A 21,169-nucleotide genomic window follows, 5' to 3' on the forward strand; every position below is an offset into this window, starting at 1 on the left:
CTAGTAATTTTCGGGATTTAGAATATATTTGTGATGTGGTCAGTGTTGTCAGGGTGTGTCTAACTGCTGAGTCTAGGTCATTACTTTTGTCATGGTTCGTTAGTTCTCGTAAGAGTTTGGTGGTATAACTAGCTACCTGTAGATACTGGAATAGCGGGATAATAATATTTGGATATTTTTCTTGTATCTGGGTTCTAGTTAGGAGTTTCCATTGAGCCAGATCCATGAACTGGTATATGTAGCGTAGTCCTTGTCTGTTCCATTCCTGGAAGCATGGGTGTGTGTGGTAGGGGCTGAAGTTGGGGTTTCCATTCAGTGGCAAAAATAAGGACTTGCATGTATTTAATTTCTTGTTGCTTCGAATTGACCTCCAGGCTGTGCATGTTGTATTTATTAGGATGTTCTCTCTTAAATCTTTCTCTAGTGAGTTGGGGTGTGTATGCAGTAACATCACTAGATCTTTATGCGGGCTGAAGGTTTGTTCTCGAGATCTATTGGTGTATATGTTTTTACCTTTGATCCAGTCAATTGCTATTTTATAATTGGCTGCCAGTGCATAGCTTTTTAGGCATGGCAGGTTCACTCCCCCTAGATCTTTAGGCTGTTGGAGTTTGAACAATGATATTCTTGCTTTTTTTCCCCCCCATATGAAAGCGGATAGGGCTTTGTTAACTAGTTTGAGGTCTTGTTTCCTAGGCATTATGGGCAGTGTTTGTATTACGTATAGCAGTCTCGGGAAGGTTATCATCTTATACAGGTGGCACCTGCCTATGTAAGAGAGGGGTAAATTTTTCCATTTTTGAAAATCTTGATAGGCTTTGGTGAATACTTTGGTGTAGTTAAGTTCATATAATTTTTCAGTTTCAGGGTGTATAGTTAAACCTAGGTACTGTATTGTGTTTTCTGCCCAGGTGAATGGGAACGTGTTTCCCCATCCTTGTTTGGATCTCGGTCCTAGGGCTAATGCTATCGTCTTGGTATAATTTAGTTTAAACCCTGTTACATTTTCCAACCTGTTGAATACTGTTATTAGTGTGGGGATGATTCGTTTGGGATTGGAAAAGTATAATAGGAGGTCGTCCGCAAAGGCTGAGAATTTGATTGTGTCTGTGCCTATCTTGATACCTGTCCAGTCAGGTAAGGAATCAAAGTAACGTAGTATGGGATCTAATGCCAAGTTAAAAAAAAGCGGCGATAGTGGGCACCCTTGTCTTGTCCCTCTAAACAGTGTGAATTGCGTAGAGTTTAAAGAATTTATGGTGAGGGATGCTTTGGGGTCTTTGTATAGTGCGTTAAAAATGTGGATAAAATCCGGGCCGAATTCCTGGTGTGTGAATACTCGAGTTAGATGAGAACATGAGATTCGGTCAAACGCCTTGTCCGCATCACAACTCAGTATTAAATTGTCTAGTTCCCTTGCCAGTTTGGTGTGCGTCAAGGCTGCGATAAGTGTTCTGATGTTGTTCACCGAATGTCGATTTCTGACAAAACCTGTTTGCGCAGGATGGAGGATGTCTGGGAGAATTAATTGCAATCTTTGTGACATTATTTTTGAGAATATTTTTAGGTCTTGATTCAATAAAGAGATTGGCCTGTATGAGGAGACTTCTGTTGGGTCTTTGTTTGGTTTAGGGATTAAAATAATTCTGGCGTCATTGAAGCGGTCTGGTGCCATGTTTCCTTTGAGAATGGAATTGTACAAGTTGTGTAAATGCGGTATGAGTATAGGGGAGAGCATTTTGTAGTATGCTGCTGATAGGCCGTCTGGACCTGGGCTTTTCCCTAGTGGTAGGGAGGAGATGGTTGTGGAAATTTCCAGTTCCGTGATAGGAGCTGTCAGTTGTTCCCTGTCTGTGGGTAGTATCTTTTTAAGCTTGGCCTGAGTCAATAACAGTTCTCCGTCACATGTGTCTTCATAGGGTGTCTCGTATAGGGTTTTGAAATAATTTATAAAGAGCTTCTCTATCTCTTTAGGGTTTGTGGTATTTTTTCCAGTGTGTGTTTTTAATGTTGTGATATGTTTGACATCTTTGGCTGCCTTAGTCATTGTCGCTAGTAGTCTTCCTGGCTTATTTCCCCATCTGAAGTATTTATTTTTTTGGAAATTTATGTCCATTTGGGCTTTCTCTGCACATAATATGTCATATAATGTCTGGGCTTCCTTAAATGAGTTTTTATTCTGGTCATTTGGGGCGTCTATAAGGGTGGAGTAGGCGTTTTTAACCCTATCACTAGCCTGTATGAGTTTTTCCCTAAGTTTTTTCTTTTGGTGACTGATATATGAAATGATGTGCCCTCTCATTACCGGTTTTGATGCCTGCCATAAGAGATTAATGTTTTGGTCGTGCTCTTTGTTGTCTGTGAAATAGTTAGTTATGGAGTGGTTCAGGTGTCGCTTGAAATCTGCTGAATTTGCCATGTAATCTGGGAATTTCCAATTAAAAGAAGTGGGTTTGGGGTTCGTAAGTTGCATTGTGAACCATACCGGGGCATGGTCCGAAATAAGAATATCTCCTACTTTGGATGAAGTGACTCTGTGTAGTAATGTTTCTGGAATGAGCCAGTAGTCTAACCTTGAGGAGGTGTTGTGGGGGTGGGAGTAGAACGAGAACTCCTTTGAGGTTGGATATAGAAATCGCCATGGGTCAGTTAATTGGAAGGTGTCTGTAAGTAATGATAGACTAAGCGGGGGTCCCCTTCTATGGTCCCCTCCCCTCCCTCCCCTCGTGGCATCCAGCGTTGGGTTCATTACGGTATATAATTCTTTATAGAATTGTTGCATCACTTGCGCTATTTCTTTGTTGGAAGTTGTCATGCTCGATGGTGAAGTGTGCAGAGGATGAACCACCGCCGGTTTCCTAGTGCCTTTTAGTAGGTTTGAAAGTAGTCTGCCAGTTTTATTTCCAAATTTGTGGAATTTGTGGCTGACTGAGAACAATTGTTTTTCACCTATTTCGTTTATGTAGCCTTCCATGTGGGCTTTTGTTAGTAGGTATTGTTCTTTGTGAGAAGGGGTTGGGGTATTTTGGTATCTGGAGTATGCTTCAGTCAGGGAGGTTTGTAGGGAAATGTATTGCTTAGTGTAATTTTTATTGGCAGCCGACGTGAAGGATAAAATGGAGCCCCTTAAAACAGCTTTCAATGTCATCCAAAATAGTTGTGGATTTGTATGTCTATATTCAATGTTGTTTAGGGTGAAATCTGCTATTGTCGATTTTATGTGCTTTTTGAATTTATCTGATTTTAGAAAGCGGGAAGGGAATCTCCATGTTCTGGATGGGGAGGGTTCATTTGTCATGGAAATGTCTATAGAGACCAGGGCGTGATCTGAGATGATTATTGGGGCAATAGAAGAGGCGGATATTTTTGGGAAGAGTGAGTGGGAGATTAACAAATAATCTATTCGAGAGAGGGATCCGTGTGCGGCCGACAGGCAGGTATATTCTTTATCCGTGGGGTGTAATGCCCTCCATACATCTATCACAAGGATTTTATAAGAAGATTGAGGCCAATTTTGGGGAGGGGGGACGGTGATTTTGTAACTCTAGATCTGTCTAAAGTATGTGCCGAGATCATGTTAAAGTCACCCCCTATAATGAGATTTCCATCCATGTGTGGTGAAAGAAGTGCTATAATTGATTTGTAGAATGTTTTGGAATATGGTGGTGGAGAGTATATGTTAGCTAGTGTGTATGTATTACCTTGGTGTGTGATTGTAGCAACAGCATATCTCCCATCCACATCGGTGTCTACATGCGATACCTCCAGTGCGAGAGAGTTTCGGGCAATCGTGATCACACCTCGTGCTCTAGAGTTAAAAGAGGAAGAGGTTAAAACAGTCCATCCCAACATTTGCAGTTTCAGGACCTCTGTGGGGATCAAGTGGGTCTCTTGTAAAAAGGCTATATCAACCTTAGATTTATTTAAATACACCAATATTCTCCTTCGTTTTATCGGCGAGTTTATACCACCCACGTTCCAAGTGGCAATTTTAAACATGGGGTTCATGGTGGGTACCAATGTATTGTATATGCAACACAACTATGACTTTTCTGGTGCTTAATATATAATACATGCATTCTCAATGTAAAAGTATACAAACTGGTATCATAATATCTATTAACCTGGTAGTTCTGTGACCTTGGGCATTTTATGCTAGGTAATGGATAGGGGAGGAGAGGAAAGAAAGGGAAAGTCAGAAGATAAAGATAGAGAGGGAGGACTAAAGACAGTTTAGTCATTCCGTGGGTAGAGATACCCATGATCGGGCTTCCTATATAAACAGTTATAACTTGTTAATGAACTTATGTGGTACCGGAGGCGATGTGGCCCCATTCAGCTCTACACCGCTCTGTCCACTCAGACGAGTATCAGCACACTATGGAAACTTATTTATAAGGCGTTGTGTCAAACTGACATTTGTAGCTCACCTCCTATACTGGGATTTGGAGTATATAGATTTAGACGAGGGGGGGTGGGGGGGGGGGTGGGGTGGGGGGGGGGGTGATGTTGGGGAGTGAGGGGGGGGGGGGGAGGGAGTTGTAATTGGTCTGTTGGGACCGTATTATTCTGCCAGTTATGAAATCTATAGACTGAAATAGCTAGGAACATTCCTTTTGGAAATGGAATAAACATTTTGAAAGGACATATATATATATATATAAAAAGCATTATAGAAAAATATAAAAATAAGGCAAAATAAGAAAAGAATAACCGGACATAGAGATAGAAGCGTATATGCATTTTCTTCGTGGTGGGTGGGTAGCTGATAGTCTCTGATTTGAAAATTATCAGCATGAATGGTTGATGAATTGAGATTGCGGTGGATTTTTAGGTAGTCCCGTGACGAGATTTTCATTTTCTGCGTAGATTATCCCATGTCCTTGGTATCAAAAAAAAAAAAATTATCCGCAACTTTGTTATCAACTTTGTTGTTTTGGGGGATAGAGAATCAACTGCGGTCAGAGTGGGGATTCTCAATTGTTAGGTGGTGGTGAGGTATCAGTGATGTCTTCTGCAGACTGGCGGGAGAGTTCTCTCAAGTAAGCTGATGCATCGGATGGGGTGGAAAAATCTTTGAAAGTATTGCCTTCGTATATTCGGAGCTTGGCGGGATACAAGAGACCAAATTTTCATCCTTCCGTGGCCAGGGTTGAACATATTGGGGAGAAAGATTTTCTGATTTTGGACAGTTCGGCCGAAAAGTCCTGAAAAATGTATAGCTTATTTCCTTCCCAGGTAAGGTTTTTTACTTTTCGGGAAGCGGACCATATTTCTACCTTATGCAGATAGCTCAAGCATTTGAAAAGCGTTACCCGTGGACGCGGTCTGTGCGGGGTCGGTGGCGGTCCTACCCTATGGACCCTCTCAATCACCATGTCCTTACAGGCTTCTGTGATGCCTAAGAGCGAGGGTAGAGTGGTGCAGACAAATTGGGCCAGAGCAGGGCCCTTCACAGACTCAGGCAGGCCCACCAATCTGATATTACATCTTCTGGACCTGTTTTCTAATTCGTCCACTTTGTTCCATAATTGATGATTTTCCCTGTTAATCTTAATAATGTCTACCTGGGTCTTGGCTAGGTCATGGGAGATTGCCCCTTGTTGTTTTTCAATAATATCCACCCTCTGTGTCAGTTTTTGTATTTGGCTTGTGATATCCTCCACAGCTTTATTTAAAAGCGGTGACATTGTGGCTGTGATCGCCTCTACCACTTCTCTGTAAGTGACTGGGGTTTCCAATCCCCTTTGCTGCTGTCCCCCCAGCGTGTTACCTTCTGCTGCTGATTTTTTTGATGCAGGGAAAGGGAGCTGGTCAGCGTCTCCGGGCGCCATGTTTTCTGCCCCACGCCGTCTATCTGATCTCTGCTGCTGCGGCTGAGCGGGGGATCCCGCGGTGTTTTTCTCCATAGTTATCGGTGCCTGGGTGTTCCAGGAGGTAAGCGGGAGAAGTTGTGCTGAATTGTAAGCTCCAGGAGCCGTGTAATTGTTGCGGTGAGGCTGTGCTGGGAGCGGAGCTCAGTGAGGGAGCTCCGTCTGCATCAACCCGGAAGCGGAAGTCTACATCATTGAAATATTAAAATATTCCGAAATACGGAATAATCCGTTATCCAAAATTCTCCTGGTCCCGAGCATTTTGGATACGGGATACTCAACCTGTACTAATTACTAATATTCCCTGTTGAGTAATCTAATAAAGTCAAGACATCAATCCATTTGAACTGGATATCCCTCATCTCCTTTACATTCTGAAAAGGTTTAAAAGGATTGATTATTACATGAAAATGGTTGAAATTTCGATGTAAGTTTAAGACTATTGCAATGAATTTGGGGCCTTATTCTGGTTCATTCGCAAAGGCTACATCTAAACCTCTCTGCACATGTTAGTAGTAGTAGTAGTACGTTTATTTATAAGGCACCACAAAGTGTCCACAGCGCCGTACATAGCAAACGAAAAACAAATTACAAGGTAACGTACTGGGTGTGTTGATAAAATACAGCATAAATAGGGGTATAGCTGGTAGAATTAAAATCAGCATCAGTTCTGAAGTAGGTGTGGAATTTGTCAAGGAGACTAAAGATGAAGTAGAGGAAGGGAAGAACAGGGCAGGAGCACTGGTGAGATAAAGAGGTAGGGTGAGTACGTGAGGAAGGAGGAGCCAGTGAAGAGATAGACAGAGGGGGGAGGCGGAGGGGGGAGGCGGAGGGGGGAGGCAGAGGGGGGAAGATGTTACATCTGCCACCACCCCCCCCCCCTGCAGTGCATATGGTTTTGTCCATTTGAGAAGGAATTTGCCTTTGCATGTGAACCAAAATAAGGGCTTTAGACATACAGTACTTACTTATGTCCACCCCACAACAATATACAAAGCTCTCATGAGAACCCAGGAAGATCAAAGTCTCTGGTCTTCCCAGCAGAAACACCCCTACTAGTAAGCCCGCTCAAAGCAAATGCTTCGAAAGCTAGTCTGCTACCTTGTGATTCCCTCTGTTTGAAAGAGATGTAGTTTCACTCACTGCCAACAGGTGCCAGTGTTTCGGAGACACACATACACTGGACATATATATATATATATATATATATATATATGATCTTTCAGGTTGTACACTGTTTGTTCCATTATGGTTGCTATGGCTACAGTCTAGAATGAGCTGATCTCAGGTAAACCACATCCCCCCACCCTTTGCCCAAAAACCATTCCATCTCCATACAATCAAACTTGACTCTGTCTCTCCCCACTCCTGCTGAACACATACTTCAAACCCTTTTAATTCTCCTTTTCTAGTCTTTCTTTCATCCTCCTATAGCCCTAACTTCCACCACCATTTCATTTATATTATCCCCATCCACATACTGTAGCATGCATAGCATTTAAAAAAAAAATTAAAAATATAAAAATAATTATTGTAATTACCTGTCTAAATGTTCACTAGTCTTTCCTACAATTTGTTAGCTCATTTTAACATGCTAACATTTTAACTGAAGCATGACTGATGCCCTGGGGCATATCTTCTCCTCCTTTCTGGTGCTTGGTTGTCCTTATCCACAGATGTTCCTAGATAAAAAGAACAAAAAGTTATCCATGTCAATAAAGTTGCGTTGGCAACACAACAACGATACGATCAAATTCTAAAGGATAAAATATTTACACAAGCAAAGACCTATTTTTTCTATCTCCAATTTTTAATTACATTGTACTGTAGTAAATAAACTTTGGTATGGGAAGTTGCAGTAGTCACTTTCCTAAATAAATGACAAACGACATAAGTACATATACCGAGGAAAGTGCTTGTCACTAAATATAAATTGATCTGTTAATTATAAATCTTCCTTGGAGATAGCCAGCTTAGCTAAAGTACTTCACCAATATAGTTTATTTATTTTAGTAAGCTTTTATAATAGATATAAATCCATAATGCACACAAGTTCTTACTTACTCATGTCACATTCAAAATAAAAAGTCTGCATTCTGAAGCAATAACAAACAGGATCCAAATTAGTTTGTGCATCCATATTCAGATTGCTGGCAGGTACTGTATTGGTGCCAAGGCATGAAGTCTTGAAATAGCTAATTAACTTTCCAGCTGCAGCAGCTTTTGGATCAGCGTAATATGTGAGCTTGTTGATAAAAAATGTAACACAAGGTTCTGAAAAAAATTAAAAAAGAAAACTAAACTAGTTAAGCACTTCCATTATCACCACCGAGAATTAAGTTTAAAAAAAAAATGATAATTGTTCATCTCTTATATTTAATATTCCGCTCACAGTTTTAAGGGATCAAATTTACTAACCATATAATTAAATGTTCTGAAAATATTTAACTTGATATGGTTTCTGCTACAGTTGTTTATAGGCAGAAGCATTCTGATTTTTTTCTATTAAATACTAGGCTATGCTGATATTTTTTATCCACTTAGTTCTGCTAACATTTATTTATATGAACACATTCTATATTTTTCCAACTGTGCCTGTAACACATAATGTCCTCTCATTATAAAATACACAATTAAAAAAAAAGTTTAAAATGATGGACAATTAAAAATTAGAGAGATGTGAGAAATATATCACCCAATGATAAGTGTAGGACCCTGTGAGTCCTGACTCCAAAGTGGGTCCCGATCATCTCAGCATGGGGTTGTGACTCCATGTTGCTGGCCATCAGGCTGATGACTTTAATTGCCCAGTCAGTGAGCCAAGAAATATGAAAAATCAATTGACTGTTATTTTAGACCATGCATGTCCAAACTATGGCCCTTCAGCTATTGTGAAACTACAAGTCCCACCATGCCTTGCCACAGTTTTGCTATTAGGGAATGCTAATACTATTGCAAAGCATGCAGGGATGTGTAGTTTCACAACAGCTGGAGGGCCATAGTTTGGACATGCCTGCTTTAGACTCTACAACGCTGCAATGCATGTGCGGTCTGCTGACTACACATGTAGTGCTGGGGTGAGTGGTGTAACAATAGCGCCGAAGACCCAGAGGCGGCACGGAGGCGCTGGCCAGCTGTGGGTGCCCGGCGCCGGGGGTCTGCGGGAGCTATTGCTACGTTGCCGCCTGCCGCCGCATCTGGTCCGGCGCTACTCCTGCTGGCACCTTATGAAAAATATCCTGTACAAAATGTCCGCCCCCTTAAAGCAGACAGTTCTTGAGGATGCAAGAGGAGGCTTCGGCGTCCTCTAGCATCCTTAAAAACGGTCTGCCGTTAGGGGGTGGCCATTTTGTGAGGAACATTTTCACTGGGACCAGGCAGGCTAGAAATCTGCGGGTCCCGACTCCATGCAGGATGCGGCGGCAGGCCAGTGCGGTTAGGGTGCGGGGTGTCTTTACTGGGAGGAGGGGGGGACGAAATTTCCCCAGGGGGGGAGGGGTGCCGAACTGTTTCTGCCAGCCCTGTGTCCATGCTAGAGTACAGATGGTTAAATCTAAGTAACAGATGTACTGTACAAATTAAGTCACCGGTGCTCAAGTATGGATTTCTTTAAAACCTATTCGATGCCCGAGTTTGGAAAACTTGTTATATTTAAATTAAAATGATGTGTTTTTCAACATATCAATACGCAGCAACACTAACAGAGTAGAACATTTTGATTTCATATCTGATACATGTTGAGATGAATTATTAAATACATTTATCATAAATCAAAAACTCTGACGTTTAATGGTTATTCCTATCCAGTGTGCCTACTGTCTTTCACAATCTCAGTTTGGGGGCACACAAAGAATTTATGATTGGAAGGAAAATACTCTTAATAAATATATATATATATATATATATATATATATATATGGAACAGAGACGGGTGGCACTCAGCGGGATTTGCGACGTAAATAAACAGACCACACTTGGGTAGACTTCTGCCAACGTTTCAAATCTAATTAGATAGATTTTTCGTCAGGGACACATTACATAACAATACAACATACCTTTATACTTCATAACACCAATAGTGAATGTCCCCCGTTCCCGCCGCCATCGCCGCCGGCTGTGGATTCTGACGTCATCATCCGCCTCCACAATCTCGTCTGCCTGGAACGCAGTGCAAGCCGGAAGCTTGCGTTCCACGGCTGTAGATCACCGCCCCGACCACTGCGCTCCTGTGTCGTGATTGGAGTTGAATGCACATCGTCATAGCCTGAGGGGTGGTTCTAGCGGTTCCTGGGGAATGCATACGTTTTTATTACAAAGTGCAACATTTAGAAAAAAGACATACTTCATTTAAAAACATCCTGAATATCAGTCATTGAACAATTATCCTAATGTAGAACAACTAGTAGTGGGGCTTATTCACATAGTGGAATCTCTGCTCTGAATATATGAAAAAAATGACTGGAAAAAATAAACTGAGATTATTTGGAATGTATATCTTACAACATCAAAAAAGATATATAATGCTCATTCTGGATTTAAAAACGGCCAGTTTAGACAATGATGGAGAGTCATGTAATCTCTCCCTCTTCTTGCGTATTATTACACGCTACTTCTACTTGAGATTTTGTGGAACCTCTATACAAATGGGGAACAAATATAATTGAATGGAATAAATATAAGTTAATGAAAATGTGTATATTATATACGTGTTATATTAAACCTAATAAGTAAGGGAAGGCTATGTTCTTCCAATAAAGTGCTAGTGCATCAAGATAAAAAATAAACATGTAATTTTTTTTTTAAAAAAAGGAATCTGTGGAGAGAAAATGTGAAAAATCCAAGAAAAACGTGAAAAAATATGAGAAAAAATATGAGGTTTTGCTGCTATCAATCTTAACAAAGATGAGATGCTGAGCTTTTCTGATTCTGACAGAGAGACCATACTGGCAAAGGAAACTTTAAAAGCTACTGCAGGTGATGATACCGCAGAAGAACTATACCATCAACTATTAAAATTAAAAAAGAAAGAGATCGACTATCTCCTACACAGAATAAGCTTATCTGATTATCATAGAGATCACAAGATACCTAGAGGTTTTAGGATCAGGAACATACCCACGATCGGCAGGAACAATACAGAGTTCTGCCGACGTTGGGTAGCTATCCTGAACAAGTGTTCCAGTGATCTAATCCTGCTCGTGGTAGAAGAGTCCACCCGAATTATGGAAGAGACTAAAACAAAAATCCTGGAACTGGAAATAACAGCAAACCCAGTCCTCGCCCAAGATGTCGACAATGAATGGCTAACCAAGCTTAAAAACAGCATTGACAACTATAAAAAAGAATTGATTAAGTATAAAAAGAACAAACTGGCCACTGTCGACAGGGACTATAATGATCAGATGGTTTACCCCTGGGCCACGGGACGACAAGTACCACAAAGGAAATTTCAAAACTTCCGTCAACGCCGGCCGCGTCGGCAGATGAACACTGATTCTGAAAATACATCAGAAAATAATTCCACCCAAAGTGAGAGCGAAGGAAGAAATAGCCGTGCAACAGCAAGACCCCCTTTAGGGGTAGTAACCCGCACAGGCGCAGGAGGCAATACACCCGTAGGGGCGGCCAAAGCAAGAGGAAGGCCAGGTCGCAAATACAACAAATAAATTTAATAGTAAACCTTTCAAGCCACATCCTTTCAGAAACCGAAACCAAAGTCCTCAACAGGGGCTTATCTTTTGTTCCAACTAACCACTTTAGGGAAACCGACTGGAAGATTGACACCAGTCGACATGCACGCAATTTAAAATTAAAAGAATATTTCATGAACAATCCAAGTTCGGAAAATGTCATTGCCACACATCCATTCAGACCGAAGTCATCCTTTGAACCCCAGTCATTTAATCCTTCAATAAAATGTTACAACCGAATGTTGGAATCAACAGTTTTAAAGGGAGCCCAAAGTGCCGACACGACACTAAATAACCTCAACAAAGAGGAGTTCGAAGCTCTGAAACAACTAAGTGAGAACAAATTGCTCACCATACGGTCAGCAGACAAAGGAGGCGCAATTGTACTCCAAGATACTAATAAATATATCTCTGAACTTAATCGCCAGCTGAGCGATACAACCGTCTATGAGAAAATTCCAGGCGACCCCTCAGCAGCATATAAACATGAGATTGACACACTCCTGGAGCAAGCATTGGCTGACAAGATTATTGACAAAGTCACGAAAGAGGCTTTAACACAAAAATTCCCAATTGTGCCGCTTCTATATAGTCTGCCTAAAATCCACAAGGACCTAACTTGCCCACCAGGACGCCCGATAATATCGGCGAGAAATTCTCTTTATTGTATCGTTGCCAAATATGTGGACCACTGGTTGCAACCAGTTATACAAGCTGAGAACACCTATTTAAAGGATACCACAGACCTATTAATCAACCTGCAAAAGTTGGGACCCTTGCCAGCAGATCTCTTGTTATGTTGTATAGACGTGAAGAGTCTCTACACCAACATACCTCACAAGGAAGGTTTAGACTCTGTAAGATCACTACTACTAAACAACGAACACTACAAGGGCCCCAATATCGATTTTCTAATCTTGCTATTAGAAAAAACACTTACAAGGAACTTTTTTTACTTCAACGGCGAGTATTTCTTGCAGAAGAAGGGATGTGTCATGGGCAGCAATGCAGCTCCAGCATTCGCTAACGCCCATATGTTCAACATTGATAAAACATTGTTTCTTAATAACCCCAGAGTACAACAAAAAATTTTCTTCTACAAGCGTTTTATTGACGACATCATACTCTTTTGGAAAGGGACACAAATGGAATTTGAAACAGAATTGAGTCAGATTAACCAACTTGACCCTAACATCAAATTCACCCATGAATGCAGTAAACATCAAATCCATTTCCTTGATGTCCTGATCACAAGAGAAGAAGAAGGGGCTCTGAAAACAGACATTTATGTCAAACCAACTGACATGAACACATTGTTGCACTACAAGAGTCACCATCCCATGGCCATGAAAAGGGGACTCCCTTATTCCCAGTTTTTAAGAATAAGGAGAATAACCAGCGATGAAGTAGAGGCAAATAAACAGATGGACATACTACTCACCAAATTTGTACAAAGAGGATATCATCCCAAAGACTTAACCATCGCCAAAAATAAAGCTATGGCAGTAACAAGGGAAAACAGTCTTAAAAATAACCCTAAGAAAACTAAACAGATTATGCCCTTTGTCAATACCCACACTACAGCAAGTGAGTTAGTAACTAAAACCATCAAAGCAACTTGGCCAATATTAACCACAGATCCTAGCCTCCCCGGGTTTAAGGACACAAGAATACTGAATTGCCAACGAAGAGGAAAAAACTTGAAGGATTGGTTGGTGAAGAATGATGTCACGACAACAAAACCTAACACTGAGCATTTCATGACAAAAAGGAACGGATGCTACAAGTGTATAGGCTGCACCACCTGTAGCTACCTTGAAACTGGATCATATGTCACCCATCCACATTCGGGAGCAAAAATTCCTATACGACATGTACTAAATTGCCTCAGTAAATTCGTCGTTTACATCATCAAATGCCCGTGCGGCCTAGCATACGTGGGCAAAACAGTCTGTACTTTCAGGGAGCGTGCAAACCAGCATCGACACGCCATCCGACAAATCCTGGAGGGTAAAGAGGTGGACCAGCCAGTGGCAAAACACTTCAAAGCTGCGAGACATTCACTGGCCCAACTTCGATACAAAATTATCGACCATGTGCTAATGCCGAAGAGAGGTGGAGACAGATCAAAATTACTTCTACAAAGAGAAACATTGTGGATCTCAAAATTGGACACTGTGTCACCCCGCGGGTTGAATGAGCAAATCTCTTGGACCTCATTCCATTAACATCACTTATCATGTCCCTTTTTTTAATTAGTTTTTTTCTCATATTTTTTCACGTTTTTCTTGGATTTTTCACATTTTCTCTCCACAGATTCCTTTTTTAAAAAAAAAAAAAAAAATTACATGTTTATTTTTTATCTTGATGCACTAGCACTTTATTGGAAGAACATAGCCTTCCCTTACTTATTAGGTTTAATATAACACGTATATAATATACACATTTTCATTAACTTATATTTATTCCATTCAATTATATTTGTTCCCCATTTGTATAGAGGTTCCACAAAATCTCAAGTAGAAGTAGCGTGTAATAATATGCAAGAAGAGGGAGAGATTACATGACTCTCCATCATTGTCTAAACTGGCCGTTTTTAAATCCAGAATGAGCATTATATATCTTTTTTGATGTTGTAAGATATACATTCCAAATAATCTCAGTTTATTTTTTCCAGTCATTTTTTTCATATATTCAGAGCAGAGATTCCACTATGTGAATAAGCCCCACTACTAGTTGTTCTACATTAGGATAATTGTTCAATGACTGATATTCAGGATGTTTTTAAATGAAGTATGTCTTTTTTCTAAATGTTGCACTTTGTAATAAAAACGTATGCATTCCCCAGGAACCGCTAGAACCACCCCTCAGGCTATGACGATGTGCATTCAACTCCAATCACGACACAGGAGCGCAGTGGTCGGGGCGGTGATCTACAGCCGTGGAACGCAAGCTTCCGGCTTGCACTGCGTTCCAGGCAGACGAGATTGTGGAGGCGGATGATGACGTCAGAATCCACAGCCGGCGGCGATGGCGGCGGGAACGGGGGACATTCACTATTGGTGTTATGAAGTATAAAGGTATGTTGTATTGTTATGTAATGTGTCCCTGACGAAAAATCTATCTAATTAGATTTGAAACGTTGGCAGAAGTCTACCCAAGTGTGGTCTGTTTATTTACGTCGCAAATCCCGCTGAGTGCCACCCGTCTCTGTTCCATATTTACATGCTTGCTCGTTTGCTGCTGTGGAGAGGCACCAGGGGTACTATTGATATCTGGAGGAGGAGTGCCAGCCAATTCCTGCATTTGTGTTTGGACGTGTATACTACATTTCCTGGTGAGGCAACCATCCTTATTTTTCCTGTCAGTGGATATCTCCCGTTTATTTCTGGAGCTGTTTTTAAATACCCCATTGAGTCTGAGTGGACATTTGGCAGAAATTGACTCGCCTGTTTCACACTGTGTATTGGTGCACCAAAAGATAATGGAGAATCCCTCAACAAGTGGTTTTGCTGCTATCAATCTTAACAAAGATGAGATGCTGAGCTTTTCTGATTCTGACAGAGAGACCATACTGGCAAAGGAAACTTTAAAAGCTACTGCAGGTGATGATACCGCAGAAGAACTATACCATCAACTATTAAAATTAAAAAAGAAAGAGATCGACTATCTCCTACACAGAATAAGCTTATCTGATTATCATAGAGATCACAAGATACCTAGAGGTTTTAGGATCAGGAACATACCCACGATCGGCAGGAACAATACAGAGTTCTGCCGACGTTGGGTAGCTATCCTGAACAAGTGTTCCAGTGATCTAATCCTGCTCGTGGTAGAAGAGTCCACCCGAATTATGGAAGAGACTAAAACAAAAATCCTGGAACTGGAAATAACAGCAAACCCAGTCCTCGCCCAAGATGTCGACAATGAATGGCTAACCAAGCTTAAAAACAGCATTGACAACTATAAAAAAGAATTGATTAAGTATAAAAAGAACAAACTGGCCACTGTCGACAGGGACTATAATGATCAGATGGTTTACCCCTGGGCCACGGGACGACAAGTACCACAAAGGAAATTTCAAAACTTCCGTCAACGCCGGCCGCGTCGGCAGATGAACACTGATTCTGAAAATACATCAGAAAATAATTCCACCCAAAGTGAGAGCGAAGGAAGAAATAGCCGTGCAACAGCAAGACCCCCTTTAGGGGTAGTAACCCGCACAGGCGCAGGAGGCAATACACCCGTAGGGGCGGCCAAAGCAAGAGGAAGGCCAGGTCGCAAATACAACAAATAAATTTAATAGTAAACCTTTCAAGCCACATCCTTTCAGAAACCGAAACCAAAGTCCTCAACAGGGGCTTATCTTTTGTTCCAACTAACCACTTTAGGGAAACCGACTGGAAGATTGACACCAGTCGACATGCACGCAATTTAAAATTAAAAGAATATTTCATGAACAATCCAAGTTCGGAAAATGTCATTGCCACACATCCATTCAGACCGAAGTCATCCTTTGAACCCCAGTCATTTAATCCTTCAATAAAATGTTACAACCGAATGTTGGAATCAACAGTTTTAAAGGGAGCCCAAAGTGCCGACACGACACTAAATAACCTCAACAAAGAGGAGTTCGAAGCTCTGAAACAACTAAGTGAGAACAAATTGCTCACCATACGGTCAGCAGACAAAGGAGGCGCAATTGTACTCCAAGATACTAATAAATATATCTCTGAACTTAATCCCCAGCTGAGCGATACAACCGTCTATGAGAAAATTCCAGGCGACCCCTCAGCAGCATATAAACATGAGATTGACACACTCCTGGAGCAAGCATTGGCTGACAAGATTATTGACAAAGTCACGAAAGAGGCTTTAACACAAAAATTCCCAATTGTGCCGCTTCTATATAGTCTGCCTAAAATCCACAAGGACCTAACTTGCCCACCAGGACGCCCGATAATATCGGCGAGAAATTCTCTTTATTGTATCGTTGCCAAATATGTGGACCACTGGTTGCAACCAGTTATACAAGCTGAGAACACCTATTTAAAGGATACCACAGACCTATTAATCAACCTGCAAAAGTTGGGACCCTTGCCAGCAGATCTCTTGTTATGTTGTATAGACGTGAAGAGTCTCTACACCAACATACCTCACAAGGAAGGTTTAGACTCTGTAAGATCACTACTACTAAACAACGAACACTACAAGGGCCCCAATATCGATTTTCTAATCTTGCTATTAGAAAAAACACTTACAAGGAACTTTTTTTACTTCAACGGCGAGTATTTCTTGCAGAAGAAGGGATGTGCCATGGGCAGCAATGCAGCTCCAGCATTCGCTAACGCCCATATGTTCAACATTGATAAAACATTGTTTCTTAATAACCCCAGAGTACAACAAAAAATTTTCTTCTACAAGCGTTTTATTGACGACATCATACTCTTTTGGAAAGGGACACAAATGGAATTTGAAACAGAATTGAGTCAGATTAACCAACTTGACCCTAACATCAAATTCACCCATGAATGCAGTAAACATCAAATCCATTTCCTTGATGTCCTGATCACAAGAGAAGAAGAAGGGGCTCTGAAAACAGACATTTATGTCAAACCAACTGACATGAACACATTGTTGCACTACAAGAGTCACCATCCCATGGCCATGAAAAGGGGACTCCCTTATTCCCAGTCTTTAAGAATAAGGAGAATAACCAGCGATGAAGTAGAGGCAAATAAACAGATGGACATACTACTCACCAAATTTGTACAAAGAGGATATCATCCCAAAGACTTAACCATCGCCAAAAATAAAGCTATGGCAGTAACAAGGGAAAACAGTCTTAAAAATAACCCTAAGAAAACTAAACAGATTATGCCCTTTGTCAATACCCACACTACAGCAAGTGAGTTAGTAACTAAAACCATCAAAGCAACTTGGCCAATATTAACCACAGATCCTAGCCTCCCCGGGTTTAAGGACACAAGAATACTGAATTGCCAACGAAGAGGAAAAAACTTGAAGGATTGGTTGGTGAAGAATGATGTCACGACAACAAAACCTAACACTGAGCATTTCATGACAAAAAGGAACGGATGCTACAAGTGTATAGGCTGCACCACCTGTAGCTACCTTGAAACTGGATCATATGTCACCCATCCACATTCGGGAGCAAAAATTCCTATACGACATGTACTAAATTGCCTCAGTAAATTCGTCGTTTACATCATCAAATGCCCGTGCGGCCTAGCATACGTGGGCAAAACAGTCTGTACTTTCAGGGAGCGTGCAAACCAGCATCGACACGCCATCCGACAAATCCTGGAGGGTAAAGAGGTGGACCAGCCAGTGGCAAAACACTTCAAAGCTGCGAGACATTCACTGGCCCAACTTCGATACAAAATAATCGACCATGTGCTAATGCCGAAGAGAGGTGGAGACAGATCAAAATTACTTCTACAAAGAGAAACATTGTGGATCTCAAAATTGGACACTGTGTCACCCCGCGGGTTGAATGAGCAAATCTCTTGGACCTCATTCCATTAACATCACTTATCATGTCCCTTTTTTTAATTAGTTTTTTTCTCATATTTTTTCACGTTTTTCTTGGATTTTTCACATTTTCTCTCCACAGATTCCTTTTTTAAAAAAAAAAAAAAAATTACATGTTTATTTTTTATCTTGATGCACTAGCACTTTATTGGAAGAACATAGCCTTCCCTTACTTATTAGGTTTAATATAACACGTATATAATATACACATTTTCATTAACTTATATTTATTCCATTCAATTATATTTGTTCCCCATTTGTATAGAGGTTCCACAAAATCTCAAGTAGAAGTAGCGTGTAATAATACGCAAGAAGAGGGAGAGATTACATGACTCTCCATCATTGTCTAAACTGGCCGTTTTTAAATCCAGAATGAGCATTATATATCTTTTTTGATGTTGTAAGATATACATTCCAAATAATCTCAGTTTATTTTTTCCAGTCATTTTTTTCATATATTCAGAGCAGAGATTCCACTATGTGAATAAGCCCCACTACTAGTTGTTCTACATTAGGATAATTGTTCAATGACTGATATTCAGGATGTTTTTAAATGAAGTATGTCTTTTTTCTAAATGTTGCACTTTGTAATAAAAACGTATGCATTCCCCAGGAACCGCTAGAACCACCCCTCAGGCTATGACGATGTGCATTCAACTCCAATCACGACACAGGAGCGCAGTGGTCGGGGCGGTGATCTACAGCCGTGGAACGCAAGCTTCCGGCTTGCACTGCGTTCCAGGCAGACGAGATTGTGGAGGCGGATGATGATGTCAGAATCCACAGCCGGCGGCGATGGCGGCGGGAACGGGGGACATTCACTATTGGTGTTATGAAGTATAAAGGTATGTTGTATTGTTATGTAATGTGTCCCTGACGAAAAATCTATCTAATTAGATTTGAAACGTTGGCAGAAGTCTACCCAAGTGTGGTCTGTTTATTTACGTCGCAAATCCCGCTGAGTGCCACCCGTCTCTGTTCCATATTTACATGCTTGCTCGTTTGCTGCTGTGGAGAGGCACCAGGGGTACTATTGATATCTGGAGGAGGAGTGCCAGCCAATTCCTGCATTTATATATATATATATATATTTGGAATCCGCACACAATTCATAGAGTCATCACAGTTGTGCTCACTCCAAGGCACAGGACCATCAAATAGAGTTTTTGAAAGGAGGGCACTCACCAATTCGCAGATAAAATTTCTTTTATTCAGTTCATTAAAATATTGAACTCAAATAGTTGTCAACTATTTGAGTTCAATATTTTAATGAACTGAATAAAAGAAATTTTATCTGCGAATTGGTGAGTGCCCTCCTTTCAAAAACTCTCTATATATATATATATATATATATATATATATATATACATATACAAACTCAGTCCAATCGGCACTCACGTATATAGGAAAGAAGTTGGCTCCAGCGCCCTTAAAGCGACCTCCGGCACGGGGTCACAAAATATAAATCCACTTCTGCGGCACTCACGGATATAAAGTACAGATCACTCAGCTGTAGTAACTACAGCTGAGTGATCTGTACTTTATATCCATGAGTGCCGCAGAAGTGGATTTATATATATATATATTTAATTTATGCAGATTATTTGTGAATTTAAATTAAAAATATTTATTGTTATTTACTTCAGTTTTCAATCAGATAATTTAGCGTTTGACTTGCTTTTTCATTTTAATATTGACATGTTTCACAAATGTTATTTACTCTATGTCAGCAGGTTACTACAACACCAAAAAGGTTGGAAATCACTTGCTGTAACCTACATATCCAATTTTATTGTTGTAATAATATTGTCTCAAAATGCAGTTTGAGTTGTGCTGTGATATTATAAACTGAATAAGTTCTTCATGTTCTGTCAAATAATGTTTGTGTAGACAAGATGCCAAATTGTTTGACTGTGTCATCTACTGCTGGGTATAACAGAGTGATAGTAAAATAATACAGCTGTTATATATAAAATCAATGGAATGTAAACAGAATTTACATTTGCAGTATACTGTACTTTGAGCTCCTGAATACCTTGGAAGGTGCTTATGTTGCAGTGCTGGTTATCCAACTACTAGGGGCATCAGGCACCTGTGGACTTGTCTCTCTGTCTCCAGACTCTGAGGAATCAGGTGCCTGATTATTGGAGATAATCAGCTCAATTGAACACCTGTGAGCGGCCTATTTAGTCCTCCTCAGACCAGCACTCAGGGCTGGTCATTGTTTCTATGTTCCTGTTGTGGAAAGGAGTGTTTCCAGCTCGTGTCCTGTACCTCAGCCTCCTTCAGCCATTGCCTCATGTCCTGTGCCTCAGCCTCAGCCCCCTTCAGCCATTGTCTTGTGCCTCAGCCTCCTTCAGCCATTGTCTTATGTCCTGTGCCTCATCCTCCTTCAGCCATTGCCTCGTGTCCAGTGTTTCACGTCCTGTGCTTCAGCCTCAGCCTCCTACAGCCGTTGCCTGGGGTCTTGTGCCTCGTGTCTTGTGCCTCGTGCCTCAGTCTCAGCCAACTGCCGGATCATCTGCATCTGTACTCGGTACTTCGTTGTTTATTCTGTTCCCCAGTCACCTTGTATTTTTGTTTCATGAGCATTCAAGTTTGTTCCTGTTGTCTTCTGCATTAGTTCCTGTGTTCTTTGTTTATTTTTTCATTAAACACCCAGCATTCCCCTGCATCGGTTTGTTTGTCCTGTTTTTCCTGGAGCACCAAGGGTTAACTGTAACACCAACCATGTTCTCAACTATGTTAATTACATGTTCGTGGGATACACCCTACACAAGATCAGTAGTTCCCAAACTTGGGAGGAGATGTATTAATCCCAAGGCGAAACAGGAAGCTACCTCAACTAGAAGTATAATCATCTTGTCTGCTGGAGACGGAAAGTTAAACTACCACCTCGGGCGATCCTTACCAGTGCACTCAGCTACATGCTGTCTTCCTACATGGCCAGCTCCAGTGTGCATGTGGGGAAACCACGCTACTCACGCAAGATTTTCGGTGCAGCCCAGGATGGCAACCGTCACAGCCAGTGCTGTCCCTGCTGTGAAATGA

This window comes from Crinia signifera, chromosome 1, assembly GCF_055691185.1.
Source record: "Crinia signifera chromosome 1, ASM5569118v1, whole genome shotgun sequence".
Lineage (NCBI taxonomy): Eukaryota > Metazoa > Chordata > Amphibia > Anura > Myobatrachidae > Crinia > Crinia signifera.